Below are 22,018 nucleotides of genomic sequence, written 5' to 3' on the forward strand. Positions count from 1 at the left end.
CCGTATATTGGTCAGACGATGCGTACCGTCGAGGATCGATGCCGTGAACACCAGAGGCACACTCGACTGATATATCCGAGCAAGTCGGCGGTCGCTGAACATTGTTTGTCGGAAAATCACGCTATGGAGTATGAACGCACGAGGATTCTGGTACAGACGTCGAGATACTGGGACAGCGTTCTTAGAGAGGCCATCGAAATTCGCACCAATGACGACCTCATAAACCGTAACTGTGGCTATAATCTTAGCAAGGCTTGGGAAGCAGCGTTTGGATTAATCAAGAGTAAATCTAGCAAACGTATAGTTGTGACGACCACGGCGGACAGAGCCATCACTCCGACGTCATCTCAGACGCCGTCGCAATCTGTTCCACCGCGCGACCGTGGCGCGGGGCGCGGACAGCGGAGGGAGCGCACCGCGGGCGGAGGGTATTTAAATCGGCCGCCGCCGCTACCGAACCCAGTTCCCTCTGAGCAGCCATAGCGTACGGATCTCCGTGCCGGCAAGTTTACAGGAGCTCAGTCCGTCAGTTCACCTGATGATGGCGACATGTATGATCGCCGAAATATTGCGCCCGTTGGACACTGTAGACCGGCAGTACACCCGTGGATATTTTGATTATCAAATACGCCGGGAGAAACTCAAGAATCACATGTGCCCATATAATTCGCAACTCAGAGGATTTCCTACAACGCCTCAGGCAGCTACAGATCTCGGACTCTGACATTATGGTCAGTTTCTACGTGGTCTCCCTGTTCACCCGCGTACCACTGATGATTCACTTGAGCTCATTGGAGAAAAGTTCGACGGTGCGCTCCTGGACTTATTCAGACACATACTGACTTCGACTTCCTGTACGGGAGTCAATTCTACGAGCAAAAGGAAGAGGTAGTAATGGGCAGCCCGATCTCACTGGTGGTGGCCAATCTCTTTATGCAAAGATTTAAAGTAGACGCACTTACATCGGCCCCAGATCAACCGCAATGCTTTTTTAGATACGCGGATAACACCTTTGTCATATGGCCCCACGGGAGGGAAAAGCTCGAAATTTCCTTGCACCACCTAAACTCTCGCCACCGTAACACTAAATTCCCCATGGGACTGGAGAGGGAAGGACTATTCCCTTTCCTATACGTACTAGTTAGGAGGAAGGGAGATGCTACCTTCACTCACGGTGTGTACCGCAAACCCATTCACACCGACTTGTACCTGCAGACCAGCTGTTGCCACCACCCGGCACAGAAAAACGGTGTACTCAGAACACTGGTTCAGCCTTTTTTAAATTCCCATCAATTCCAAGTGCCTCTGGCGGTTTAATTGTGTTACGGGGGTTCAGTTGAGCTTTCTGTCCAGGAGCATCAGGGTTCGAGTCCCGGAACGGATACCGCCAATTTTAATTTCCCACCAAAATTAGAAATTCTCGCTGATAGGTTAGGGTGGGTGGATGGGGTAGGGGAGGGGGGAGAAGGAGGAGGGGGCTGGGGCACAAGTTCATCTGAGAAGACACGTGATGTCATCGGGGGAGAGGGGGGCGAGGGTGGGCGTGGGCTGGGGAGGGGGGTGCTTAATTCTACGTCTACGTGATTACTTTGCTATTCACAATAAAGTGCCTGGCAGAGGGATCAATGAACCACCTTCAAGCTGTCTCTCTACCGTTCCACTCTCGAACGGTAGGCAGGAAAAATGAGCACTTAAATTTTTTCTGTGCGAGCCCTGATTTCTCTTATTTTATCGTGATGATCATTTCTTCCTATGTAGGTTGGTGCCAACAGAATGTTTTCGCAATCGGAGGAGAAAACTGGTGATTGAAATGTCATGAGAAGATCCCGTCGCAACGAAAACGCCTTTGTTTTAATGATTGCCACTCCAATTCACCTATCATGTCTGTGACACTATCTCCCCTATTTCGCTATAATACAAAATGAGCTGTCCTTCATTTGTACTTTTTCGATGTCATCCGTCAGTCCCACCTAATGTTGATTCCACACCGTTCAGCAATACTCCAGAAAAGGGCGGACAAGCGTGGTGTAAGCAGTCTCTTTAGTAGACCTGTTGCACCATCTAAGTGTTCGGACAATGAATCGCAGTCTATGGTTTGCTTTACCCACAATATTATCGATGTGATCGTTCTAGTTTAGGTTATTTGTAATTGTAATTCATATGTATTTAGTTGAATTTACAGCCTTCAGATTTGAGTGACTTATCGCGTCATCGAAATTTAGGTGATTTCTTTTAGTACTCATGAGAATAACTTCACACTTTTCCTTACTCAGAGTCAATTGCCACTTTTCGCACCATACAGATACCTTATCTATATCATTTTGCAAGTCGTTTTGAACATCCGATGACTTTACCCGACGGTAAATGACAGCATCATCTGCAAACAATCTAAGACGGCTACTCAGATTGTCTCGTGTGTCGTTAATATAGATCAGGAACAATAGAGGGTCTATAACACTTCCTTGGGGAACGCCTGATATTACTTCTGTTTTACTCGATGACTTTCCGTCTATTACTACGAACTGTGACCTATCTGACAGGAAATCGTAAATCCAGTCACATAACTGAGGCGATATTCCATATGCACGCAGTTTGGTTAGAAGACACTTGTGAGGAACGGTGTCGAAAGCCTTCTGGAAATCTAAAAATATGGAATCAATTTGACATCCCCTGTCGATAGCACTTATTACTTCATGAGAATGAAGAGCTAGTTGTGTTTCAGAAGAACGATATTTTCTGAAACCATGCTGACTATGTGTCAATAAATCGTTTTCTTCGAGGTACTTCATAATGTTCGAATGCAGTATATATATTGGTGATATTTTATCAGCATACTCTTAGGGGAACCTGTCTGGTATACAATCTGGACCGGAGGCCTTGCCGTTATTAAGTGATTTAAGCTGCTTCGTTACTCCGAGTATATCTACTTCTATGTTTCTCATCTTGGCATTTCTTGATTGGAATTCAGGAATATCTACTTCGTCTTCTTTGGTGAAGGAGTTTCGGAAAATCGTGTTTAATAACTGTGCTTTAGTGGCACTGTCATCTGTGACTTCACCGTTGTTATCGCGCAGTGAACGTATTGATTGCGTCTTACCTCTGGTGTGCTTTATGTATGACCAGAATCTCTTTGGGTTTTCTGCCAGATTCTGAGACAGAGTTTCGTTGTGGCAATTATTAAAAGCATCTCGCATTGAAGCACGCGCCATATTTAGAACTTCTGTAAAACTTTCCCAGTCTTGGAGATTTGCGTTCTTTTAAAATTGGCATGCTTTTTTCGCTGCTTCTGCAACAGCGATCTGACCCGTTTTCTGTACCATGGGGGGATCAGCACCATCACTTATTAATTTATGTGGTATATATCTATCAATTGCTGTCGATAATATCTCTCTGAAAACATCCCACAACTTTTATACACGTACATGATCAGATCGGAAGGAGTGAAGAATGTCTCTTAAAAAGGCGTTAAGAGCATTTTAATCAGCTTTTTGAAATAGATACACTTTGCGTTTCTTTTTGATGGTTGCATGTATTACGGTACTCAGCCTAGCAGCAACTGACTTGTGGCCGCTAATCCCTGTATTCGTCACAATACTCACTACTTGGCCAGGATTATTTGTTGCTAAAAGGTCAAGTGTGGTTTCGCAACCATTTACGCCTCGAGTGGGCTCATAAACTCATTGCTCAAAATAATTTTCTGAGAAAGCATTCAGTACAATTTCGGATGACGTTTTATGCCTGCCGCCGGCCTTGAACGTATAATTTTTCCAGCATATCGAGGGTACATTAAAGTCTCCACCGACTATAATGGTATGAGCGTGATACTTATTTGAAATGAGACTCAAGTTTTCTTTGAACTGTTCAGCAACTATATCTTCTGAGTCGGGTTGTCGGTAAAGCTATCCAGTTAATTGTTTAGTCGGATTGTCAGGTATAACCTCTACCCATGCTATTCCACACGAACTATCTACTTCAATTTCGCTACAAGGCCAACCATCTCTGACAGCAATAAATACTCCACCACCAACTGTATTTAATATATCCTTTCTGAACACTGTTAGATCGCTTGAAAAAATTTCGGTTGAACTTATTACCGGCTTTAGCCAGCTTTATAACTATTTGAACTTCAGTGCTTTCTATTGATCAATGAAATTAATTTGCATATCAATTTGATATCAAAATTGCACCACAAACCCCATTATACTACTACTTACAGCCCGTTGGCGGTATACAAAATTGAAGCTTAATTCAATGTAATCAAAGATGCGGCCATTTATGTCACAAATGTTGATACTCGAAATTTCTCTTTCCGTTGACCCTGAATCATGAAATTCGGTAAGAAGAAAGGTTTCACAACTCAGCCAAAGAAGAAATCCGAAAATTTTTAACTATATGAGATAAAATTTCTTTTTGTAATTTATTATCAGACTGTCTTTCTGTCCATCCCCTGATGACATCATTTTTTCTGTGGAACGGGTGGACATATTAAGTGGAAGTTTATATCACGTACTAAGGTCTGTAGTCACCTAGTGGTGAAAAAAAAGTACGATATTACGTCGAAACAATCGCAATATACGGCCGTTTATGTCACACATTTTAATTCTTGCAAGCTCACTCACCGAAACCTATAGGGCACTTGCCGTTGGTCTAGAATCGTGCAGTCTCGCACGAAGCAACGTTCCACAGCAGAAATGAAGGGAAAAAATCTGAAAATAACCAATTTGTAACTACACAGCACGAAAAAAATTTATTATCTTTATTATCAGAGTGCCTGTCTGTCATTCCGTTTGTTAAATCCCCTTTTTCTCATGAACAGGTAGAAGAATTAAGTTGAAATTTATGTCACATTCTAAGTTCTATGATCCTCTGGTGATGTAAAGAAGTTAAACTTCTAAGTCAATACAATCAAAAGATCGGCAACTTACGTCACAAATTTTGATACTCGAAATCTTATTCATTAGAACCTGTTGGATACTTGCGACTGACGTAGAATCATAAAATTTGGTAATAAGTAAGATTCCAAAGTAAAGGAAAAAATTAGGAAAATGTTAATTTGTAAGTATATTACAACAAAAATATATTTGTTCTGTCACTTGTTATCCATCGTCAGACTTGAAGTTATAGCATTCTCGGAAGTCTCGGTATCCCCATGATAGGCAAGCTGCCAGTATCAATGTCGATAACAGCCAAAAATCATCGAGATTCTCGCTTCCCGGAATCACATAATTAAGTTTTAGGGGACCGTCAATGCGCGGGTCATCCTCGCAACTAGCCATTCTTTTTTTATTATTCTTTCTACCATGCTCAACGTGTATCTAAGCTTAAACATACTCGCAGATACGTAGGTTGTGCAAACATTTCCTTCAGCAGTTTATAACGTTTTGCACTTGGCTTCCCCATTTCAACAGCACGAGTGGCGCGCGGAGCGCCACGCGCCTTTGGCAGGGCCGCTGCGGTTGCAGCCCTACACGGTCGGCCGCACGCTGCCGGCTGTGGAGTCGGCGACGTGCAGGGAGTTGTGCAGTGGTGCGTCGGCAGACATCGCCGGCGGTCGCGCGGCTGGTGGCGACACGCGGGCTCCAGCTGACGCCGCGGCTGCACGCGTTCACTGAGGCGTTCTAGAAAGGACCCGGCGTGGGGCACACGCCTCTCCTCCACAACTGAATCAAGCACTGTGAGAAACTAAGAAACGCTGCCGACAAAGCAAATTTATAAGCATCGTTAGTAAAATTACCCATTAGAAGAAGACATTTTAGAGCTTTTCAGCTCACTCACCATCTATTTTGACAACAGTGCATTTGGAGTACATGAAATGATTACATTGTGAGCGTGGGATTGATCTGAGATGTTATTCTGCGCAACTGATTAATCTGAGATGTACCCTTTAGCCTGTGGCTCCTACAAGATGCAATTTCCACCCCCACACTACTACAGAGAAATGCCTGAAGAACTTCCAGCAATAAGTATTTTCTGGAGTCGTCCGCTGTAAGGAAATGGCACAAAAATTCACAAAACTTCTTATGTAACTAGTGGGATACTTGGGTACTGGAGTAGTCTAGTTAGTGTAAGGAAAACATGAAACTAACGAAAATTATTATTTATTTTGCAAAAATTCTGTGAAATCACAATGGCACCATTATTTAGGAATTGAAAGAGTTATATCCTGGTTCTTTTCGGAATGTGAAGTTACCTCTCAAGGATAGGATTCGCTAATGAAATTAATATACAAAGTTTAAGATTGTTATTGACTTGGCAGAATGGCTGAGAGCTTGCCTACTCAACTTGAACAATTATCCGTTAGAATGTTGCTAGGTACGGTCGAGGCTGTCGCGTGTGAAATGCAGTGAAGGGTACTGTTGTGGAGGAAATATGGGGATCGCAATAGCTGTAGTATACAATTCCGTATGCTGCGATGACTGCTGTCTGCGCCGCCCGGTGCTAACAAATGGGATAACTCTCGTTCTATCTGGATTGACCTTCGCCAATCAAACTCTCCCTACGCCTTGATGAAGTCCTATTCGCCCACTAGTCTAACTATTGGCTTGCTACACCGGTCAGATAACCAGTCCACCGCGATGCCACTCAAAAATTCGCTCGCAGGCGTTTCACTATAACTCTGCCCGTTCACACCGCACAATAAGTGTGTCGGCCAACACAGTGACCGCGCGACTGCTACGGTCGCAGGTTCTAATCCTGCCTCGGGCACGGATGTGTGTGATGTCCTTAGGTTAGTTAGGTTTAAGTAGTCCTAAGTTCTAGGGGACTGATGACCTCAGATGTTAAGTCCCGTAGTGCTCAGAGCCATTTGAACCATTTTCAGCCAACACAGTGAACAACGCTTAATCGCAAGGACTCAATAAAGAGTCGCATTTCGATTCGCTCTCAACAGAGGTGCTCTCGCAGTGAAGTACTGAGAAGAGACGTGTTCCTTGCTCTTTGAGTACATGTACGAGAGCGCACACTCTCGTTACGTGTGCTCACTCCAAGAGCGACAACGGAACGCCCCCTCTCCACACCAGATGTGAAGGTGTATATCTTTCGGTTTCTTCCGTTACTCCTTCAGCTCAAGGCGTCAGAAATATCGTCTGTCAATCAGCATTGCTCTTCTAAAACGGGAGAATGACGTTTAGTTTAAGAGGACCAATCTGCCACCTGTAGTATCAGCGTTTGGCGTTTACTGTCTCCCTGTGAAAATCTCTGAAAGTGCGTGCTATGTGTAAAGAATGCGTAGGCTGGCCGCCCCCACACAATGTAGTGGAATTTGCTTTTAAGCCGAACATGGGGTCGTTCCTCCTTTCACTCGGGCAACCGCTGTCTGCTCTATGGGCAGTCACCGGCCGACATAGGTAGGCTGGGTCGTTCTCTGAAGGGACCGCCCCCTGGCATGCGGTCTGCCTCTCTCGAACTAAAGGCTCCTGTGACCGTCGTGTCTGGAATGTATGTGTGTCGCCAGCCTCGAGTATTTCAACCACGGTGCGCTTACTTGTTATTTGCATATCGTTTACATGAATTCATACAACATTGACTTTATCTTATCGCGTTTGGGTTCGATTGAAGCGTCTTGATGTGTGGAATATGATTGTGAGGGTGGAATATGTAAGCAATGAAGGTCAGGAGACCACGACGTCTTAAAACATTTACAGATGAATAGCACCAGATGTTTTGTGGTACCAGGTAATGAAGCCATATTGAGACAGCCATGTTAATATATAGTGTAACCTCCATAGGCGGCTATGTAGGCGCTGCCTCTGGCATTCAGCCAAGTGTAGAGATGGCGAATACTGTCCTGGGATACATTGTGCCAAGCCAGGTCGATCTGTAAGACCAGAGTTGTTGGTTGACGAGTCACATGAGTCACTTCTCATCCCATCGTATCCCACTCATGCTCGAATGGAGACAAGTCCGAAGATCGTCCTGGCCACTGAAGTTTCTGCACGTTTTGCAGGGAAACGTTACGTTTCGCGAGCAGTGTGTGGGCGAGCATTATTCTTTTGGAACAACAGATACCTGAAACTTCCTGGCAGATTAAAACTGTGTGCCGGACCGAGACTCGAACTCTGGACCTTTGCCTTTCGCGGCAAGTGCTCTACCAGCTGAGCTACCCAAGCAGGACTCACGCCCCGTCCTCACAATTTTACTTCCATCAGTACCTCGTCTCTTACCTTACTATCCATTCTGGAAACATTCCCCATGTCTCCGCTATATCCTTTCTTTCAGGAGTGCTAGTCCTACATGGTTCGAAAGAGAGCTTCTGTAAAGTTTGGAAGATAGGAGACGGGGTACTGACGTAAGTAAAGCCCTGAGACGGGGCGTGAGTCGTGCTTGGGTAGCTCAGTTGGTAGAGCACTTGCAGCGAAAGGCAAAGGTCCCGAGTTCGAGTCTCGGGCCGCCACACAGTCATAATCTGCCAGGAAGTTTCTTATTAGCGCACACTCCGCTGCAGAGGGAAAATCTCATTCTTGGAACAGATCACCTTCCTGTTGCAAGAACAGAAAAATAACGATCTAACAACATTGTGCACGTAGCGAGCGATGGTTAGTGTACCCTCGAGAAATAAAAACAGTAAAAGAGAGCTGTAGCTTATCGCAGCCCAGACCATACGACGTACGGTGTTACCAATGTGCCTACGATGAATCCAATCTGCGAGAACGTACTCATCAGGTCTACATCATACGCAAAAACGGCCATAACATACGTGCAGTGAGAACCTAATTTCATCGCTGAAGACCACGTCGCGCAATTCCATTTTCGAAGTGATTCTCTGACAGCAGCTGTCGAGCTGAGCAACTCAATGCTGTGGCGTGAGTGGAAGACAGGCTAGAGGTGTGCGTGCCAGGATTCGAGCCTTCGACCGTAGCAGCAGCGCGGTTCCGGACTGAAGCGCCTAGAAGCGCTCGGCCACAGTGGCCGGCTGTGTGCCTGCCCGTAGTCCCACTGCTAACAATTGGTTCGCAACAGTTCGTGTTGACAAGTCTGGGTTCACAAGCCCTCTTACCTGTGCTGTGGTAGCTGTAAGATCTGTCACTAATGCCCTCACAGTACAACGATTTAGCCGGCATCTGTGCTGTATGGGCGTCGAGAAACTCGTTGACAGGTGTGAGAATGTTTACGTGACCACTGATACCGGCATTATTGCACATCTGATGCATTTTGTAAGGAGTTTTCCGAAAGGACCATCCTGCCACTTGGAACGCCACAGTTTGACCCCACTTAAACTCGCTCAGTTGGCAGGAGGAAGCAGGAGTGCTTCGCTGTGGCATGGTTGCCTGTTTGCTTCTGTCGTCTGCACCACACTAAACCTTCTGGCTGTGAGTGTTCCCTGTTAAAGGGTAGAAACAGATGGCACTCCGGTAGCTATACCAGTACGTAATCTGTTGGCGGACGCCGTTAAAACCATTATCTACATCTACATCTACATCCATAGTCCGCAAGCCACCTGACGGTGTGTGGCGGAGGGTACTTTGAGTACGGTACCTCTATCGATTCTCCCTTCTATTCCAGTCTCGTATTGTTCGTGGAAAGAAAGATTGACGGTATGCCTCTGTGTGGGCTCTAATCTCTCTGATTTTATCCTCATGGTCTCTTCGCGACATGTACGTAGGAGAGAGCAATATACTGCGTGCCCATACCGAGCAACTGAGCGTCTCTCCTGCAGAGTCTTCCACTGGAGTTTGTCTATCATCTCCGTAACGCTTTCGCGATTACTAAATGATCCTGTAACGAAGCGCGCTGCTCTCCGTTGGATCTTCTCTATCTCTTCTGTTAACCCTATCTGGTATGGATCCCACACTGGTGAGCAATATTCAAGCAGTGGGCGAACAAGTGTACTGTAACCTACTTCCTTTGTTTTCGGATTGCATTTCCTTAGGATTCTTCCAATGAATCTCAGTCTGGCATCTGCTTAACCGACGATCAACTTTATATGATCATTCCATTTTAAATCACTCCTAATGTCTACTCCCAGATAATTTATGGAATTAACTGCTTCGAGTTGCTGACATGCTATATTGTAGCTAAATGATAAAGGATCTTTCTTTCTATGTATTCGCAGCACATTACACTTGTCTACATTGAGATTCAATTGCCATTCCCTGTACCATGCGTCAATTCGTTGCAGATCCTCCTGCATTTCAGTACAATTTTCCATTGTTACAACCTCTCGATATACCACAGCATCATCCGCAAAAAGCCTCGGTGAACTTCCGATGTTATCCACAAGGTCATTTATGTATATTGTGAATAGCAACGGTCCTACGACACTCCCCTGCGGCACACCTGAAATCACTCTTACTTCGGAAGACTTCTCTGCATTGAGAATGACATACTGCGTTCTGTTATCTAGGAACTCTTCAATCTAATCACACAATTGGTATGGTAGTCCATATGCTCTTACTTTGTTCATTAAACGACTGTGGGGAACTGTATCGAATGCCTTGCGGAAGTCAAGAAACACGGCATCTACCTGTGAACCCGTGTCTATGGCCCTCTGAGTCTCGTGGACGAAAAGCGCGAGCTGGATTTCACAAGATCGTCTTTTTCGAAACCCATGCTGTTTCCTACAGAGTAGATTTCTAGTCCCCAGAAAAGTCATTACACTCGAACATAATACGTGTTCCAAAATTCTACAACTGATCGACGTTAGAGATATAGGTCTATAGTTCTGCAAATCTGTTCGACGTCCTTTCTTGAAAACGGGAATGACCTGTGCCCTTTTCCAATCCTTTGGAATGCTACGCTCTTCTATAGACCTACGTTACACCACAGCAAGAAGGGGGGCAACTTCCTTCGCGTACTCTGTGTAAAATCGAACTGGTATTCCACCAGATCCAGCGGTCTTTCCTCTTTTGAGCGATTTCAATTCTTTCTCTATCCCTCTGTCGTCTATTTCGATATCTACCATTTTGTCATCTGTGCGACAATCTAGAGAAGGAACTTCAGTGCAGTCTTCCTCTGCGAAACAGCTTTGGAAAAAGAGATTTAGTATTTCGGCCTTTAGTCTGTCATCCTCTGTTTCAGTACCACTTTGGTCACAGAGTGTCTGGATATTTTGTTTTGATCCACATACCGCTTTAACATAAGACCAAAATTTCTTAGGATTTTCTGCCACGTCAGTACATAGAACTTTACTTTCGAATTCATTGAACGCCTCTCGCATAGCCCTCCTCACCCTACATTTCGCTTCGCGTAATTTTTGTTTGTCTGTAAGGCTTTGGTTATGTTTATGTTTGCTGTGAAGTTCCCTTTGCTTCCGCAGCAGTTTTCTAACTCGGTTATTGTGCCACGGTGGCTCTTTTCCATCTCTTATGATCTTGCATGGCACATACTCATCTATTTATATTATCAGGTGCCATATGCCGTCATCGGATCAAAATCGACGTATTTTCCCGGTGCACATTTTTTCTTTTGGCAGTGCAAATTGGGGACCTATTCGGAATTTTCGTATTTCTAATACATATGAAGTATTTTCCATTGAAGTCAGTCGCAGCTCTTAACATTATATTCACATGTATTTGCTCTAGTATCATAATTATACCTGCACCCATGTCAGTTGCAAGGCTTCTGGCTTGCTTTTGGTATTCAACGAAAGTAATGTGACCTCGCTTATTATTCAATGTGTCATACTTCATAGGCCCCATCTGTACACCGCATATGTTTCAAACAGAAACCTTCAATAGTCGATACGTTATTCCACACAGGTCGTAGGTGGAAGCGGTGTGATTTTAGTGTCAACAGCATTCTCGTTGCCGGTGTAGCATTCTGTGTGAAGTAAGGGTGAAAGTTGGATGTTGATCATACTGCTGAACGGTCTGGTCGCAACTAGCGGAACAGAGAGACGTAAATGCAGTGGTGTTGCATTTTGGATATACGACTTTTTTAATAACTGATTTTAGATGTGTGAAGATATTCAGATAATGTTGTAGCTGCATTGCTCGCTCGAGCATAAATTATGAGTTCGAAAGAGGCAAATTTTTAGCACGATTTTTCTTAATTTCTCGGTGTCATTTAACCGTATGTCTCCATGTTGCACTTTGCGGAATGCCGTCATTCAAAGTAAAGCATGATGTACTTCGTATCGCTGCATCGCCTTGCATTGCACTTGGGCAATGCCTACTTTCTTTAGGTGGTTTCCTACGGTGCTGTATTTTAAAATTCACTACCTTCGAGTAGTACCGACTTTCCATTGCCACGAAGTAACTCACGCAAATTTGTTAGTGCCAGTTGAACATTACAGACAGCACACAATAAAATCACTCATGGCCAAGCAATGCATTTCAGAATTATTATCTGGTTCACTTCAGTTAAAGTTCAATTCAAATTGCATTTATGTTGTCATTCTCATTCTTGTACTTCAGTGCTACGTTCGCGTGTGTGCCATTTAATGTTTAAAATTTTATTTAGTCAGTTTGTGTACTTAAGTTTACAAGGCATTTTCATCAATTATTATTTCAAAGTTCAGTTTGTAATTTATGTAGAATTTTTACTGTGTTAGTTTTCGTGTGTTGGAACAGAAAGACACTTACTGTGATGTCAAGTACTCTAGCACTGTTCACTGCATTTCACAAAACAGAATTGCGAGATTCCGAATTTCTCACGACAGTTTCTTTTGTATACAGAGTACCGTTTTCTAATTATTTTTGGTTAAAGTTTTTTGAAATACAGTTGTACAGTTTCTGATGGATTTGGCGACTCTATTTTATTAGACAGCGTTACCGTAAGCACACCACCTGCATTGTTCCGGTTCTCATTACAACACAGACATACACGAAAGTTTTAAAAAAAGGAAACCAGTTTACATACAAGACACAAGACAGCAAACAGCAATATAATAAAACAAAAACAGTTACACAGTTTCCGCTTTTAATTGAGAATTACTCTCTTGAGTACCACGGTACAGAGATCCCACAAAATTAATTTTAATGAACAGATAATAAACAAGGAATTTAATACCATAGATAAATAATAGAAAACAAAAACAAATAGAAGGAAAATGTTTGTTTTGTGTAAGAAACTAATGATACAAACGTTTGGACAGAATTTCTTCTCTAGGCAAAAATTCCCCAAAAATTTAGCTACTTAAGTTCCGTAAAGGGAAAGTAGTTTGAATAAAATAATTTTGGGTATTAGGCAGCATAATTATCAAACACTGAAACAACTAAAATGCCGACGTTACGACGGTGTTTTCAGCGGAAAGTCGTTTGAATTATCAACTTAGTTCACACCTTAATAGACAGAGCTATCTTAGATTTGGGGATCTATAAAATCACATTTAAACTCTCTTAACTTATTATCTTGGACGGAGTATCAGATATTTTCATGCTAGTTACGCTGAACATTTCAGCTGTTACTCTAATACATAACTCACAAAAATAATATTTTTTTGCACCATAAAAACCAGCAGAAAAAGTTCTAAATGACAAGCTAAATAGTGAATCCATCTTTTAATGAGTTTTTGAAGTATACAGTGTATTATACAAGTATTGTATTTTTCGAGAGATGGTAGTACGGACCAAAACAAGGAAAAAAGTTCAGTAAACATCTGCGTTAAAATACATTTCTCAAGGACAATGAGCTCTTGTTAGTGTTGGCTGTTGTGAAACACATAAGCTGCAAGCCCTTTCTTATTTCGGACGACCTACTGAGCCGGCCATAGTGGCCGAGCGGTTCTAATCCGGTTCGAATCCTGCCTCGAGCATGGATGTGTGTGATGTCCTTAGGTTAGTTAGGTTTAAGTAGTTCTAAGTTCTACTGATCACCTCAGATGTTAAGTCCAATACTGCTCAGAGCCATTTGAACCATTTTGAACGACCTACTGAATTCCTCTCTTGTTGTCCATGGGTAGAGCATGCAGTAAAGATGTGGTGTTATTTTTACTTTGAGCCATGTTCACAGTTCTGCGTAAGTGCAGTGCATACATTAGTTCCAGTGGAAACAGTTTATATTTTGATAAGTTTGTGAAATGCTTTTACATTGTAGCTTTATCGCTGCCCATACTAGCCTTTTGGGAGACCTATTATTTCACACTAGAAAAGTCAGACATTATCTTCAGCAATGGTCTGGTAAATGGAAGCAACCGCGCAAGTCATGTGTAATAGCAAATTGATTACCTTAGAAGCCTTGCTCTTTTACAGTAATAGCATAATGTGATATCATTTGTTCACGCATTTGTTTACTGCGGTTTGTAGATCGTTCGTAACGGCAAAGCGCTTGTAGTAGCAGAGATCTCTTTCACTGTAGTGAAGATGAACAAGTACTCAAAGCCCTTAAGGTATGCGTTTTAGAGCCGATGTTTAAGAGACTTTTTTCTTGTTGCGGTGCATAGTATCACCTCTCAGAGTACGGATTTCTTCCTTTTTAATTTCGTAGTAAAATATTGTTTACAACATATTTAATATCCATCAGTTTCTCAATAATTTGTCCAGTAACTTATCATTTGCCTATAGTCCCTATAACCGTAACCCCACACATTTTGTGCCTACCAACAGTTGCTGAAGTGTGAAAAGGTCTTTATACTTTGTCACTGTGTGAAAGAATATCACAGTAAATTCCAACTTGAAGTTTTGTACGTTCATTATTGTTAAATTCCATTCTTATAACGTTACTGTGACTATGAATATTTGTAAAAAGTCTCTAAGAATGTAAAACACAAAATTTTCGTTTTAGATTTGGGAAGGAAGATGGATATTTCACTGAGAAAACAAAGGAAGATGGATATTTCACTGAGAAAACAAAGGAAGATGTTAGTCCTAAAATATATAAGAGATTCAGATACGAAAATTGCAAGTAACTGTTCACTGACCACAAACCAGTGGAAACATTTTTTAAAAATTGGAAAGATACTGCAATATAAAGCTTGCGACACTGAAGTGGTCGTTAGATGGACGCAAGTCACAGACTGTGAATGCCAATAAAAATGGCAGCAAATAGAAAAAAATATGAGACCTTTTCAGATGGCTTCCAAAATAGAACGAGATTTTAAGAAGAATGTTTCACATCAAATGGTCTTTCAGAAATGAATGTCGACGAGAAAATCCTCAAGAATAATTTATCCTGACAAAAAATGAAACATCACCAACCTGGCCTTATATTCCAAAGCGAAGAAGCATACTTGCAAGATATTAGCCCTAGCAACCGAGCGCACGCGAAAATTTTGGCCATAATTCTCATATTACGTGGTTAGGGTCCTTTGAATGTATAGCTGTTAAAGTTTCGCACGCACTTGTTTGTCACTCGCTGCAGCTCACCGCTGACGCCAAACGGTTCAAATGCCTCTGAGCAATATGGGACTTGACTGCTGAGGTCATCAGTCCTCTAGAACTTAGAACTACTTACACCTAACTAACCTAAGGACATCACACACATCCATGCCCGAGGCAGGATTCGAACCTGCGACCGTAGTGGTCACGCTGTTCCAGATTGTAGCGCCTAGAACCACTCGGCCACACCGGACGGCGACGCCAAACAGCCGAGCGCTAAGTACTGTATATCAGAGTGACAACCAGAGCCCTTCTATTCGCAAAATTTTGAAGGCGAATGGGGAGGCGGACAAATCTACCTGACATGTTTTCAAATCTTGTTCGTGAACATTCGTTATTCTGTGTTGCTAACAGTAACTGATATGGGTACGTAATATGTCAACCTAACATACATATACACGTTCAGTATTAATTTAACACTACTCTCGTGTTAATATTCTGCGCCATCGTATACGCTGAAAAATAAAAGCGAGAACACTTCAGCAACTGATGATGTCACGATTTTAGATTTACAATCTGATCATGCCAGTCAGACAGAAGAACAGCGCATATCCTCCAAATCTAGGTCACTCTGACAGAGCCACCTTTAAAATACAAATAAAATAACAGACAATTGCGATGTTAATAATTAAGTAGCACTGCACTGTTTCTTTATTACCACATTCATTTTTTCATTCATTAACACTTTATCTGTGGATCGCTACAGAAAAATACTCAGAGCACGAAGATCTCTCGCACCAGCTACGGGTTAGAAACATCGTACTTTGACACAATGAAGAATTTTTTTCATCTGTTTGGAGTCCAGAGTGTGTACTCATTTAGCCACGTAAAACACATAGTTACAATTTACACTGAATTGTATGAAAATAATGCATACATTCATATTTAGCGGAGCGGGGTGGCCGCGCGGTTTGAGACGCCATGTCATGAATTGCGCGCCGGCCGCTGTGGCCGGGCGGTTCTAGGTGCCTCAGTCCGGAACCAGGCGGCTGCTATAGTCGCAGGTTCGAATCCTGCCTCGGGCATGGGTGTGTGTGATGTCCTTTGGTTAGTTGGGTTTAAGTAGTTCAAAGTGTAGGGGACTGATGACCTCAAAGGTTAAGACCCATAGTGCTTACAGCCATGGATTGCGAGGCCCCTCATAAGCCATGGATTGCGCGGACCCTCCCGCCGAAGGTTCCAGTCCTCCATCGGACATGTGTGTGTGTGCGTGTGCGTGTGTTGTATGTGTGTGTGTGTGTGTGTGTGTGTGTGTGTGTGTGTTGTTCTTAGCATAAGTTAGTTTAAGTAATGCGTAAGTCTAGGGACCGATGACCTCAATAGTTTGGTGCCTTAGGAATTCACACACATTCATATTTAAAGCTAAGAGAGCCCAATCCGTCAGTTTTATCCACCATTAATTGTTGTATCACTTCCTACCGCTTCCGAAATTTCATCACAAGCTAGACATAAAAATTAAACATGCGTACCATTAAAGCCGGCCGGAGTGGCCGAGCGGTTAAAGGCGCTACAGTCTGGAACCGCACGACCGCTACGGTCGCAGGTTCGAATCCTGCCTCGGGCATGGATGTGTGTGATGTCCTTAGGGTAGTTAGGTTTAAGTAGTTCTAAGTTCTAGGGGACTTATGACCACAGCAGTTGAGTCCCATAGTGCTCAGAGCCATTTGAACCATTTTTCGTACCATTAAAACCGTGAGATTTTTCCCAGTACTTCTAAGAAACTAAACAGTCATTTCATAAATGCGAATGACTTCGACGAACAAAAGAGACGAACAAGACTGAGGGAAAGAGTATGCCATACTCACCAGTATTTTCAAAAAGTCCAACTTTCCACTCTCAAATCTGGGACACGAAAGCGAGATGTGGTTTACATCAGCTTCCGCTTCACAATCACACTGACCTCCAGGAGAGCTGTAAATGTTGTTTCGAGTAGATGGAGACGAAAAGAGGCGAACTTCACGCTCATGCATTAAGCGGCTGCAGTGAGGGAGGAAATCAGTCGTGAACTTTTCGAAGCAACCATCCATCAGGCTACATTCCGGACTACCATCTTTAATTTCTCTTCTGCACGTTTTCTCTTCTCTTTCGGTTTTCTCACAATCGTCATTTCTGTGTTATTATCCTTCTCCTCATATTGACTTAAATTTTACCCTGCAAGATTTAGATCTGCGTTCTTCCTGTATTAGACTTGCACTCTTTGAGACCGAAGCCCTTTCTATGTTTCTGCAAGATTTTCTAACCTAGAAAACCCCTGGTCCGCGCCACACAGCCCCTGCTACCCACGTACGCGCCTCCTGCGTGTAATGGACTCCTGACCTGTTTAGCGGAACCCGAAAGCCCGAACCCTAAGGCGCAGGTCGAGTAATCTTCAGCCTACACTGTCGCAGGACCGTCCGAGCCTCTGATTTAGAGTCTCCACTCGCCTCTGTACCAGAGGTCTACAGGCGGTTCTGTCGACGATGCAACAGACGGTTAGCTCTGCTTTCAACTGGCAAGACTGGCAACCGTTACCGCTTCTAATAGCTGCTCGAAACAAAAGGGAATCTCTTCCGATCCAAAGCGACACACATCATTGGTACTGACTACACAGGCTACCAAACTGCTGGCAGGAACAATATACAGAAGAATAGAATTTCAGGATCTGTTAGATGAAGATCAGTTTGGCTTTAGGAATGCTAAAGGTACCAAAGAGGCGGTTCTGACAGCGCACGATATTGAAAGTAAGACTGAAGAAGAACCAAAAGACGCTCATAGGATTTTCGACCAGGAAAAAGAGTTCGACAATGAGACATGGGGCAATATGTTCGAAATTCTGAGAAAAATAGGAATAAGCTATAAAGAAAGATGAGTGATTTACAGTACTTACAAGAACCAAAAGGGAACAATAAGACTGGAACACCAAGAAGATGTTCCCCTCATAAGCAGGGTGGAAGACAGGGATAGAGTGTTTCGCTCATACTGTTCGATCTTTACATAAAAACACTAATGAAGGAAATAATAGAAAGTTTCAAGGGTAGGAGTAAAGTTCAAGCTGAAAGGATATCGATAATAAGACTCGCTGATGGCATTGCTAACCTTAGTGAAAGTGAAGAAGAATTACAGGTTCTGTTGATGGAATGAACAGTTTTAAGTGAAGTAAACCGAAAAAAAGTATAATGAGAAGTACCAGAAAGAAACATATCGACAAACTTACCATAAAAATTGGTGATCAGGAAGTAGATGAATTTAAGGAGTTCTGCTATCTTTGAAACAAATTAGCCCCTGACGGACTAATCAAGGAGGACATAAGAAGCAGACTAGCAGAGGCAAAGAGGGCATTCCTGGCCAAAAGGAATCTACTGGTATCAAACATAGGCTTTAATTTTGGGAAGCAATTTCTGGAAATGCACGGTGGGGCATAGCATTGTGTGGTGAATGATGGACAGTATAAGAAACGGAGCAAAAGAGAATCAAATCGTTTGAGATGTAGTGTTCGAGAATAACGTCGAAAATTAGATGGACTGATAAAGATTGTTAAGGAATTAGAAGGTTCTCCGCAGAATCCGCAAGGAAAGGAACATATGGAATACATACACAAGAAGAAGGGACAAGATGATAGGATATGTGTGAAGATATCAGAGAATATCCTGTATAGTATTACAGGGAGCTGCAGAGACTAAAAACTGTAGGGGAAGAAAGAAATTGGAGTATATCCAACAAATAATTGAGGACGTAGGAGGCAAATGTACAAGCGCTACACTGACTGGAAAAGGAGAGCGCAGAAGGGGACTTTGTGACCGGTCGCATGAAACCAGTCGGGTGACTGATTAACTCAAAAAATCGATCAATCAATTAAAAGAAAAAAAAGAAACGTTCTCTAATGACATCTCCCCTACCGGGAACGATATTAATAATATCTGCTGATAATGTGACAGTTCACCTTCCTGCCTTCGCAAATGTGGATCCAGAAAAGTTCTTAAACTGATCCAACGAACGTACCACGTCTAAGGAGCCCTTATAATACTAAATTCCATAGGTGATAAGCCATAGCAAGTCTTTTGATTTCTCTGCCTGTGGTTTAGAGTTCGAGCTTGCTGCTCAAAGTCCAACACGGCCGGAACTTATACAAAATTCGAAGCGTAAGTATGCACTAAAAATTACGTAATTAATTCTCCTGAATATGGAAATAACGTTTATTCAAATTCTGTTAATCTGGCCAGATACTCGGGAATTAAAACGAATGTTATCGAGCAATGCCGATGTTTCCTTTACAGATTGAGCATACATTCACAAAATCGGAACGCAGTAAATAGTACGATAGTACGATTGCCTGAAATTCCTTATCTCCTAGTTTATCAGCCGTAGACATTAATTATACTAAATGATAATTTTTGTGGTAAACGTAAGTCGCAAGAAACACTATTTTTATGGTGTGAAAATAGTGACAAAATGGGGAGGTACAATGCCCAGCAATTAGGTTCAAGTTTAAAACAATGAGAAAATTATGTATGTTGATGTTCGATAATTATCCATGTTTTGTTCGTTCCAGATACAGCACACCAATGTCAGATAGTAATACTGACAAGGCAATGGCTTATACGAGGGTGAGTCAAATGAAAATCTTAAATATTTTTTTAAATATTATTTATTGTGCAGAAGGGGTACAAAGCTGTATCACTTTTCAACATAATTTCTCCCACGCCCAATGAAAGTCCTCCAGCGCTTACAAAGTGCATAAATTCCTTTAGGAAAAAATTCTTTTGGTAGTTCGCGCAACCACTCATGCATTGCGTGGCGTACCTCTTCATCAGAACGGAACTTCTTTCCTCCCATTGAGTCTTTGAGTAGTCCAAGCACATGGAAATCACTTGGGGCAAAGTCTGGTGAGTATAGGTGATGAGGAAGACACTCAAAATTCAGGTCTCTGATTGTTTCAACTGTTGTACGGGCAGTGTGGGGCCTTGCATTGTCATGTTGCAAAAGGACATCAGCTGACAGCAAAACACGTCGCTTTAATTTGATTGCAGGGCGCAGATGAGATCTGTGTATGATGCACTTGTGACAGTGGTCTCTCTAGGCATGTAATCCTCCCAAATGACGCCTTTTTCGTCACAAAAGAGAGTCAGTATAACCTTCCCTGCTGATGGTTCTGTTCGAAACTTCTTTGGTTTTGGTGATGAGGAATGGCGCCATTCCTTGCCCGCTCTCTTCGTTGCCGGTTGGTGGAAGTGAACCCAGGTTTCGTCCCCTGTAACAATTCTTGCAATTAAGCCACCACCTTCTCGTTCAAAGCGCCGAAGAAGTTCTTCACAAGCACGTCGGTCTCTCATTTCAGGAGTCAGCTGTCGTGGCACCCATATTACAGACACTTTGTGAAACTGGAGCACATCATGCACAATATGGTGTGCTGACTCATGACTAGTCTGTAAACACGCTGCAATGTCATTCAGTGTCACTCGGCTGCAATGTTCTCCAATTTTCTGTGGGGTCACAACTCGTTGTGCCTGACCTGGACGAGGAGCATCCTCCACTGAAGTCACATCATTTGCGAACTTCCTCCTCAATTCGTAGACTTGCTGCTGTAACAAACATGCATGACCGTACTGAACCTTCATTCGTCGATGAATTTCAATAGGTTTCACACCTTCGCTACGCAAAAACCTAATAACAGAACACTTTCCTTCCGTGGTGCAAGTCGCAAGTGGGACGGCCATCTTTACACTGATACTGCGACGGTATGTGTGCATCTGCACTATGCTGCCACCTACAGGCCATTCTGCACGCTGTTTGTAGCACGCTTACCAACTTCGGTTTGTTATTACAAATTTAAGTTTTTCATTTGGCTCACCCTCGCACAAATACGACTCTCCGCAATCATCAATTTATCCCAAGAACAGTGACTTTCGGACGTGGCCTCTTGTTGCCCTTGGTGCAAGGTATTACTGATTGGAATTACCAGCGTGAGATGCTGTGCGTCGATGCGTCATATTAATTACTTGCTAATGAACTGTGACCGACAAATTACTCAGACGGAAGTTCGTGAGCTGCGGTGCTTGGCAGCAGGTCGTCCGTAATTAGTTTAATGCGTGCTGCCGCATGCATTAAAAAAATTACGTCGCCCTCCTCAATGCTGGACGACCGGAAAACACGCGAGGGACACGATGCGGCAGTAACTGGTTGCCATTGGACGTGTGCAGCTGGCAGGCTTCCAAGGGCAGTGGCCCACGAAATAGGGTCGTCGTTGAGACGCGTCTGTTGCTGGTGGCGAGAGCGTGTTTTGTTTTCACTCCTGCTGAAAACCTATAAAGTATACGTGCGAAACATGTATTTTGTTTGCGGTTTCACGCACGGTAGCAACCGAGACGAGTCGCCTGCATTTGAACACCGTGATTTTTCGGCAACGTCCACTGCGTCTTCGCCAAGTAAACAATCGTTTTCACCTCGAGGTAATTCCATTTGCGTGGGTGTTCTGAGAGAGAAGCTGAAATACTTTCTGCAAGAGAAAACTCTCTTCTAGTGAATGAGGCTGCATAAATTCTGTACCTGTAATAATATTGCCGTGCAAAAATTGCTAGTTTTTCCACTGGGAATCTTCCCAGACGTCAGGTAGCAGAACTCCAGCTGTACCTTAAGAGCACCAGGAACTAAAAATAGACCTGGCGTACAAAAAGGGCAGGGGGCACTTCAGGAAGGGTTTCTCAGTGGGAAACGTATCCTTAGCGCAAACTGGACGCTTTGTTAGGTGTTCACCTTCGTCCAGATCGTCCGCTCTCAAAACTCTGGCA

This window comes from Schistocerca cancellata, chromosome 2 (assembly GCF_023864275.1).
Source record: "Schistocerca cancellata isolate TAMUIC-IGC-003103 chromosome 2, iqSchCanc2.1, whole genome shotgun sequence".
Classification (NCBI taxonomy): Eukaryota; Metazoa; Arthropoda; class Insecta; order Orthoptera; family Acrididae; genus Schistocerca; species Schistocerca cancellata.